The sequence below is a fragment of the Cynoglossus semilaevis genome, chromosome 20, assembly GCF_000523025.1.
Source record: "Cynoglossus semilaevis isolate Cse_v1.0 chromosome 20, Cse_v1.0, whole genome shotgun sequence".
In the NCBI taxonomy this organism is placed as follows: domain Eukaryota; kingdom Metazoa; phylum Chordata; class Actinopteri; order Pleuronectiformes; family Cynoglossidae; genus Cynoglossus; species Cynoglossus semilaevis.
Window position 1 is genome coordinate 11,750,945 of NC_024326.1, and position 9,065 is coordinate 11,760,009.

Consider the following 9,065-nt stretch of genomic DNA (forward strand, 5'->3'; position numbering starts at 1 on the left):
ATGCCAACAGCCTCAAAGAGACACGAAGATACTTCAAAAATGTGGGGAAAGAGAATTCAGAGGAGCAGAATTAAAAACTTGTTTGATTTGCACATCTTTTTCTTCTGGACGTTTTCCCACGGTGAATGTTTTTTTTTCTATCCCTTACATCTGTGTTAAGTTCTGCCAATCACCAGGTAACGAACAATTTTCTACGTTCACATCTTTTTTTAACATGCAACAAAGTTTAAATTAACTTCCAGCTTTCTCAACACACAGTTCTTCAAAGAAGAGTTTGGAGGGAACAGCAATTATAATGCCACAAAGCTGAGAGGGACCGGGATGGACAGGATTGGAAATGAGCAGATCAGAGGGGCAGTTTGGGTGGAGAAGTCTGAGAGGTGAGAAGTCTGAGAGGTGAGGTGGAGACGGTTTGGAGAAAGAAAGTTGGAGATGGACTTACCTTGAAAGAGGAGAAGAGGAAGACGTCAGAGGAGAACGGTGGAAAAGCAGAGGAGGCCGGGGTGGAGGCAGAGGAGGCCGGGGTGGAGGCAGACGATCTCCTGTGGTGAGGCCTGAAGGTAACAGCCAAAGATGGAAAAAAATTAATGAAGGTTAAAAAATAAAAAAGCTGTGGTTACAGACACAGAAGAAGAAGAAGAAACTTTGTTATTGTCTGTAAACAAAACTGACAGTTCACACTCTACTAATAAAAATACTTCTACAGTATTACAGTAATTTAAAAATACATCCAACATGTGCATGTGTACAGATAAGTATCAACATGTATTTGATAGAGAATTTATGAGTTTATTAACAAACATATCCTCAAAAACTGTGGAACAACCTCACTAAAACATCCAAAATAATAATAATAAAATACTGCAAATTGGACGTGGGGGGGGCAGTGAAATGTGCTGAGTGTCAGCTGAGAGAGACCTTGATGAGCTGGAACCAGGCTGAAGTGAAAGGCCCCTTAAATTTTGAGGAGCGCAGCATATTTACAAGTATCCAGCAGTGCTTACTCAGGATGATTTGAGGCTGATCGTGAGCATCTGTTTAGTCAGAACCTAAATGACCCCTTTTTGTGTGAGTGGAGCAGAAGCACAGATGCGATGTCACATCTTTTTTTTTATTCCCATCACACCCACAGACTGCAGACGTGGTCTGTGGTGATACTCACACAAAAAAAAAAAAAAAAAAAAAAAAGACACGTCTGGTTTCAAACCTGACGACGGCGACGACACAAACACAGACATCAGGTGGAAACAGTAAATAATGTCAGGAGTGGGAAGATTAATGTGCCGTGTATTGTATCCCAGTTGAGTTCAAGAGCTGATTGGCTGCGACCTGTAACATTATGGAAACAGTACGTTACACACACACACACAGACACACACACACACACACAAAGACAGCAGTTGTTGCTAAGATCAGCTGCAGTCAATTAAAAAACATTATATATTTTTTTTCATTTTTTTATATAAACCTATTTTTATCATATTTGTATTAAAAAAGAAGACATTTAAGGAGCTACAGCAAACACTGCCATTTGATCAAATTCCAAATCATTCATTAATAAACCTGTCATTATACAAACAGACCTTGGTGCTCGTGGTGTTAACAGGACGTCAGCTCTTAAACAAGACAACAATCGGCCGTTTGCTGAATAAACTGCTGAACATATTCACCTGCACAGCTTAAGCTGCAGAGTGAACCCAGCTCCACACCCAGATGTTAACTGCCGACCAGCTGAAGCTGCAACATAAACCAATCAAACGGAGCCTCGGAGCCAAATCTGTTAGCCTCGGCGGTGACGGCTCCGGCCGAGCACAAAACGCCGTCGGTGCCGGTGAAATCAGCCTCATTTGAGTCAATTAAGGCGGAACATTTCCCAACACCTCGGGGGCTACGGCGGGCTCTTCACGCCTCGTGTGGTGATCTGACTCAATGGCAGGTTAAATACCTGCTTTCATCAATCATGCATGGAGTGAAAACCGATCCGTCAGAAGTCCTCTTCAAGCTGAAAGCCATGATCTGAATAAAGGACCATTGATTATGTGAAGCCTGAACAGAGAGTGAACAGAGGGGGGTGGGGGGAGAGGGAGGGGCTGAAGACCCTGCCGTCTACACACACTCTCCCCGTGTCCTTTTATTTCTAATTATTGCCTCTAATCCATTTACCGTTGGCTCCACTGTCGACCACATCATTACAGATAAGATACGTTCGGTTGCGGTTCGGTTTCTTACTGAAAAGCAGCAAGTTAACGATCTCTTTAATGAAGTGTTCACTAATGTGAGACCAGTCTTGTTGCTCAGTGTAATTCCTCCGGGATACCACGGTGGGACCGTGTTATATTAGTGTCATAAACGGAATTTAAAGATGTCAACCTGCCGTTAAATCAGCGGGACGTGAATAACGACTAACGATAATAAACAGCTTTAACTTTTATGAAGAATTTTTATTAACACCTGGAGCGTGTCCAGAGGTACGCCACGCTCAAGGACCAGAGCAGGAGTAGAAGAAGAAATGGAAGAAGGAGCTGAGTCTTCAGCCCAGACTGATCCTTCAATTAATGCGACAACAACAACAAGTACAGTCAAAGTTTTAGGGTTTATTTTGGTGACTCCCCCAAACCTCACCCGATGGTTCGGTATTTGAACGAGAGTCAAAGTCAAGTCGACAGACTTCGGCATCGATTCTTAATTGATTTGGTGCAGTGGTTTACAAAGTGCACCATAGGAGGGCGCTATAGTGCTTCAGGATCGGCGCAAAATGAGAAAAAAAGTTCTTGACCCCACATCGTCTGAATTCAGCAGTTTGATTATAACCTCGTTAAAAACACACCAATTAAACACAGCACCCAACATGTCAGCTGCAGTGTGTGTGTGTTCTATATTTAATGGCACGTCAGCAAAGTGTATTCAGCAATTAACTCAAGTAGCAGATTTGACACTGATCTCACAAATGGGCTTATCATCCCAATTACACGTAATCATGTTTGATAAATGAGAGGTTTTTTTTAGCAGATATGATGATGTTTTTTTTCTCTAATTGTAATTTTGCTCGTATTAAAAGAGACATTTTCCCAGAATCTCATCTCCTTGGATTCATTCTCTGCTGTCAAATATCTGCTAATCTTTGGCTTCACTCGACGGTCTCAGGGATTTCTTTTTTTTTTTTCTGCCCCTTCATCTTCCAGCAGCGACAGCTCCGGTCCAGGCCACTGCCTGTGCGGGCCTCGTGCCAGCGACTGTGGCTTCTGATGCCTCTTTCCTGGCCAGAGCACAAGCGGTTCCCATGGTAAGGGAGACTTCACAGCCTGGCCTCCAGGACCACTGGCCAAACAACAGCAGAGGTTCCCTGTCAAACGGGCCTGAGAGCCCGTAGAGAGATGGACTCCTCTGCCCTGTCCTGCTGGCTGCTGGCCTGAACAACTGACCACGCTCTCCTTTAACTACATCAGACCAACACAGAACCCACATCTGTGATCAACAGTCAGAAACTCTGCTTCAAACCCCTGGTTCCAGATCAGTTAATGGCCTTTATTGATACTATTTTACTTTAAATATTGAAGGAATATCAAGAAGGTCTTTGTCCTGTAACTGTAGACGTATCTGATCTGATTCACAAAGGAGTTAAACCCTGAACCCTGAGTCGGGTGGATGCTTCCTGTGTTCTCTTTATATTCACCAAAACCTATAACAAGTATCTTTACTTAAATGAGCTAATACTCAGTACCCGTACACACAGAGTACACAGTACTCTCAGTGGATAATCTGTCTTGGTTTGCCTCTGACTTCTTACCACAGGAGTAAACAAAACAAAATGAAGTAAAATATTTAACTACAGATTCATGTTATTATTATATTTGTAGGGCACCAACTGTACCAACTTTTCTGGGAAAAGTAAGTCATAGTTGTTCCAGTTCAGACGATTGACTATGCAGAGGGGGGAAAAGGAGGTGACATCATCAAAATGCATTCCTTTCTTTCTCATGTCAGAGAAAGCCACCCCGGGTTTTTTCCAGACAAAAGAAGGCGTCTGTGATGAATGTATTATAAATGTAAAGAAAAACAAAGGAGTTCAGCACCTGGAGAGAAACTCCTCTCATCCTCCATCAATAAAAGAGCAGTTTGTCAGGGTTTCAAAGTGAATGCTGGAGTGGATCTGACTCTGCATCACTAATGTGCAAAACGTCTGCAAATGTGTGATTTCAGCATTTGGGTGTGTGTGTGTGTGTGTGTGTGTGTGTGTGTTGATAGTATATCTACTTGTGGGGACACTGTCCTGACACCGTACTGTTGACACAGAGACATCTTCAGTGTGGGGACATTTTTCTGAGTGAGTGGGATTTAGATTAGGATTAGAGTCAGAAAAGCCTACGATACATCTGCACAATCATCTGGGAGCAGAAAGAGGAAAGATGTGCTAATGAAGAACAAACACGAGGAGAGCGGAGCCGGTGTTAATCACCGTAATGGCCGTAATCACCGAGCATCCAAGCAGAGAGAAAATAAAGTTTGAAGGAATTACACGCTGGTTAATTCTCAACCCACTCTGCAACATGGAGAGAATTGATCCAGCAGCGGCGGGAACAGCTAACGGTGATGAATGAACGCTCCGTACCTGAGATCATATGATCTGTAATTAAAGCATTAGCAGGTGGAGGAGCGTGAGGAGCGTGAGGAGCAGAGGGAGATGGCGAGGATGGAAGGCTGGGACGTCGTCCACAGTGACGGCAGCGTCTTCTAACATCATTTTGCGTCCTGTTTGTTTCTCTGTCATCTTGAGGTGTTGTTTTTCTCTTTCTTTGCGGCTGTTCTCTGGCAGACTGACTGTAATTCAGAGGTGGAGCCGGGCGTCGTGCCATCCACCACAAATTGGTCTCCCATTTTCTGACATCTGTAGATTTTTGGAAGTCAGATTTCTTTAATCTTTGCAGCCCGGCTTCATGTTTTTTTACATCATCTCCCTCTGGCTGAGTTCACACCGCAGGTCTTAACGCTCCAGTCCTCTTAGGTTTGGGTAGGATCGGAGTTCTTTGTGGTTGTTTACATTAGAATTCAAACCAAAATCAGACTCCAGTCTCAACAGTCTACGGCAGGACTACTCCTCAAAGATAGTTTTTCACTGGGTCAAAGGTCACAGATAAGAGCGATCGGGGATGTGGACACAGTGAGGCAACGTGGTCACGACTATGGTCTGTTCCACCTGTACATCAATGCCTTTGAGTTCACTACACTGAACCCCCCCACATCCCCATTAGAAAGTACCTGTGACAGGACTTGAAGTACTGGTGAGTACACAAATGAGAATAGTTGCAAAAAATGGAAGCAGGTCAACCCCAGTCTGAACTGATCGAGTCGTACTGTTTAACACACCGTCGTAAACCAATCCAAACTGAAGCCTTTCTAGAACTGACTGATGGAGGAGGAGGAGGAGGAGGAGGTGAGGGACAGGGGGGAATGAAAGCAGATGTTTCACGGTGGAGACATCTGAAGTCAGAAGACTAAAGAAGAAGAAGAAGAAGATTGTCCTAACGTCTGATATATGTCACATACAGGCCTAAAAGTCCGATTCCAGCCACTTCTGCCTGCGGTGAGAACATTGTCTCCGTCTCTCTTTCTCCCAAAAGCCGTCATCACTTTCTGTCTCATCAAACCATCTTCCTCCCCCATTATTTTCCTCCCACCTTCTGCCACTTATCTTCTTTTTATCTCTGCCTCACTTATCTGATTTTGGCTCTTGCTGTGCTGCTGCTGCTGCTGTCGCTGTCACACATCATGTCACATCTCCGGTCGTGTTTCAGCAGAAGACAAGAATTTGAGCTTTTCTAACTCAAAGTCTTGGTGTATCCTCGTGTTTTTCACTCAGCTCCATCCTCACATGTGTATCCATCACACAAAAATAACATTTTGTACAAGGTTTTCAGTTCAGATTCACACTTTAATGAAAAAGCCTCAACTAAAATAGGATTTTTGTTTATTAATTTTATGTATCACACACCCAGAACTTACCAACACGGCAGACAAACGTCGAGGAGCCACCTGGTGGTAGAAATGTTTTTTTAATTTCAATTATCAAACGAGCAGATGAGGAAATTATTCAAATTTAAATCATCACATTTTGATCCTAATTTTATGTATCATACACCCAGAACTGTACATTTCCTTTCAATCGGGCAGAGTACACTTCCTGTTCTTTTCTTACTACCTCATGCTTTGTTTCTTTGCCGTCTGCCAGCATCGCTCTCTGGTTTATTGCCTTCACACCACGTATTAATCCAGATTAATAAATGACTCTGCCAGTAATTTATTAGGTTAGATTTTATGATGGGTCAACAGCCATGCATAAAACACAGGATTGAGTCATATGGTGTTAATGTAATTAGTTCCTCAAGCAGTGGGAGAAATTCAGAGTGAAGCGAGGCAGCGCCTCTCCAAAGTCAGATGGAAGTGACTTAATCTTGACTACAACTCTCAGAGGTTGGATCTACGGAGGAATTAATGGATGAAAGGATGAAAGGATGAAAGTGTTGGCCAATTAAAATGAATAATTATGAATTCTGAAAAAAAATAAACTCACACTGACAGTTCACTAGTTTCTTGGTTTTTTTAGAAAAGCGAGGATGAAAGTGTTGGCCAATTAAAATGAATAATTATAAATTCTGAAAAAAAAAGAAACTCACACTGACAGTTCAGTAGTTTCTTGTTTTTTTAGAAAAGCAGCAGTCGTTTTACTATTGTTATAAGAATGTCTGTATTTACAGTACAGTACTGACACAGTTCTAAGAAATGTCTCTGACATAATCCTTTTTATCACTTTGAAAGTGTTTGTCTCCCTTCAGCAGCCCTGGCCGGCCCTGTCTGACCAACCGCAGAATACAAAAGAGAAAACGCACGCCTCAAAAGACAATTAGCTTATTTGTTAGCCGTAGCCTCCCACCACATCCACCAGGCTCCGTTAGTTGGAGCCTTTGTCTCGTCCAGACTAAAACTGTTGTCACACACATGAAGTACGATCTGCGTCAACACCGTTCTGCAGCGAAATCATGTTGACCTAAATTTCAGACCATGACAAACAATAACGTCTGCAGTGAATAGACAGGGTTTGTTTTTTTAGTGCCGTAAATGGTGAGCACTTATACTGCAAGCAACAGTGGCATAAAGAGTGGCTAAAACGATGCAGCGTCCAGGCCTTTGTGTTGGAGTGTGTACTTGTGACGGCGTGGAGGTTCGTCAACAGCACACTTCTTTTCTCAGTATTGTTTTGTGTGTGATGAATGTGGTCAAAAAGGTCGAAGGTCAACCCAGATTTCACAGGTTTTTCTAAGAGGCTGACACAGAAATACCCCAGGGCCGCTGCTATTCCTGTGATAATTACAGAATTATAATTAGCTTCATATAACTGTACTGTCTTTGAACAAACTCGTCAGTGGGAAAACACACGTTTGGTGATATAAATTACAGACAATTTTAGTTTCGCAACTGCTTAAGTGCTAAGCTAGCCAAACGGCTAAAAATATCGCAGGAAAAAAAATAAACGTCTATTAGTGCAAATGCAAAGTGAGGCCATGGATCCTATATTTAGTCGTTTTTAGCTGCAGTTGCTTGAAACACCTGACTCACAGCTCAGAGCCGCTCTGTGAGGAGCTTTGTTCCGAGCCGGTACAGGTGTGTCCATTGTTCCCAGCTGTGTCCATAACCTGATCTGTCAATCACGTTAATAATAGTCTGAGCCAGGACACACACACACACACACACACACACTAAATCTGATGCTTATAATCAAGAACATTATACTTCTAATTACTGTGGACTATAAGCTGCCAACACTTCTTCAGCTCTGATTAAACATCACATTCTCATTCTCTCACAGACATTTTCTCTGCTCCAAGACAAAAGCAGCTGCACATGATCTGCCTCGCCGTAATTATCAGCGTTCCACGCGAGTGAGATAAAAATGCTCTCAGACATATTTTTCGCTTCTCATTATTGACCAACAAAAGCCCAAATATTAAGCACAAAAATGATAATATTCTTTATTGGTATTGTAGTCAACATCAGAGCAGACTAAGTCGGAGAAAAGGAAGATTTTTCATGCCTGCTCAATGCCACGTTTCTGCAGGGGTCAGGAGTCGAACTCCACTCCCCTGAGTACGTCTGATCCTTCAACCATAAAGATTCAGTCAACTCCCAAAAACCTGATCTCATCTCAGCTTGGTTATTCTTTTCTTATCTAGTCTCATCTCTTCTCCTCTTATCTTGGTGACACCTCATCTCGTATTTCTTGTTTCTTGTCTCATCTCTTCTCATCACACCTTCACCTCACTACTCCTCTTCTTCTTTACCTCCAACATTTGTCCACATCCAAACCTTCTTAAACTCTTTATCTTAGCCGTTCCTCTGAACTGCTCACTTCTAATTCCGTCTCTCAAGTGGCAGTAGTGGCTCAGTGCTTAAGAAAGGTTTCAAGTTCGAGTCCACCAGCTGCCAGAGTAGCTCACTTCCTCCTCGTTATCTTCTTGTCAATAAAACCTGTCTCGTAGCGTCAGACAAACCTAGTTGGCACAGCAGCCGAGGTTTGGCTGAGAATGTTTATTTCCGTCCCTGACTCTGGGCTCAGCAGCTCTCTGTGGATGGAGCTAACTCTGTGATGAAATGCAGCGACTCAGATTCTCACTACGCCTGCTGGTCAAGGCACAACAATTTCCATGTAAATGACATCTCCTGAAGACGTGGATGTTGATGTTTGAAGTAACTCCCAGGGGTGTTTTTCCAGACGCACTCTCCGTCTGAGTTCCTCTCCCCCTGGTGGCAGTTTATTCTGCTTTAGGCAACAAACTCATTTAAATGCCCTGGTAGTTTCCATGTGTGGATGTGAAGTGTTGACCGACACACCTGTGTACGCAGACATGACTAGATGATCACAGACGAAACCTGTGCACCTGCTCTGCTCAGCGCTGCTTTAATATTGCACCCTGTTCCACTCTGTCATTATATCACACAGACCAGTCTTCAGTCCTCAGTCCTCAGTCCTCAGTCTTCAGTCTTCAGTCCTCAGTCTTTAGTCTTCAGTCCTA

At 43.1% G+C, this 9,065-nt stretch overlaps 1 long non-coding RNA gene across 1 annotated transcript in view; it reads right to left on the minus strand.

Moving 5' to 3' along the window:
- Positions 1-462: 462 nt before the first annotated feature.
- The window catches only part of LOC103396605 (uncharacterized), a 17,678-nt gene continuing 9,075 nt past the window's right edge, over positions 463-9,065 (minus strand). The window contains exon 4 of the long non-coding RNA XR_523377.3: positions 463-554. This is a non-coding gene — a long non-coding RNA (uncharacterized LOC103396605). The remainder of the gene's footprint in view (positions 555-9,065) is intronic.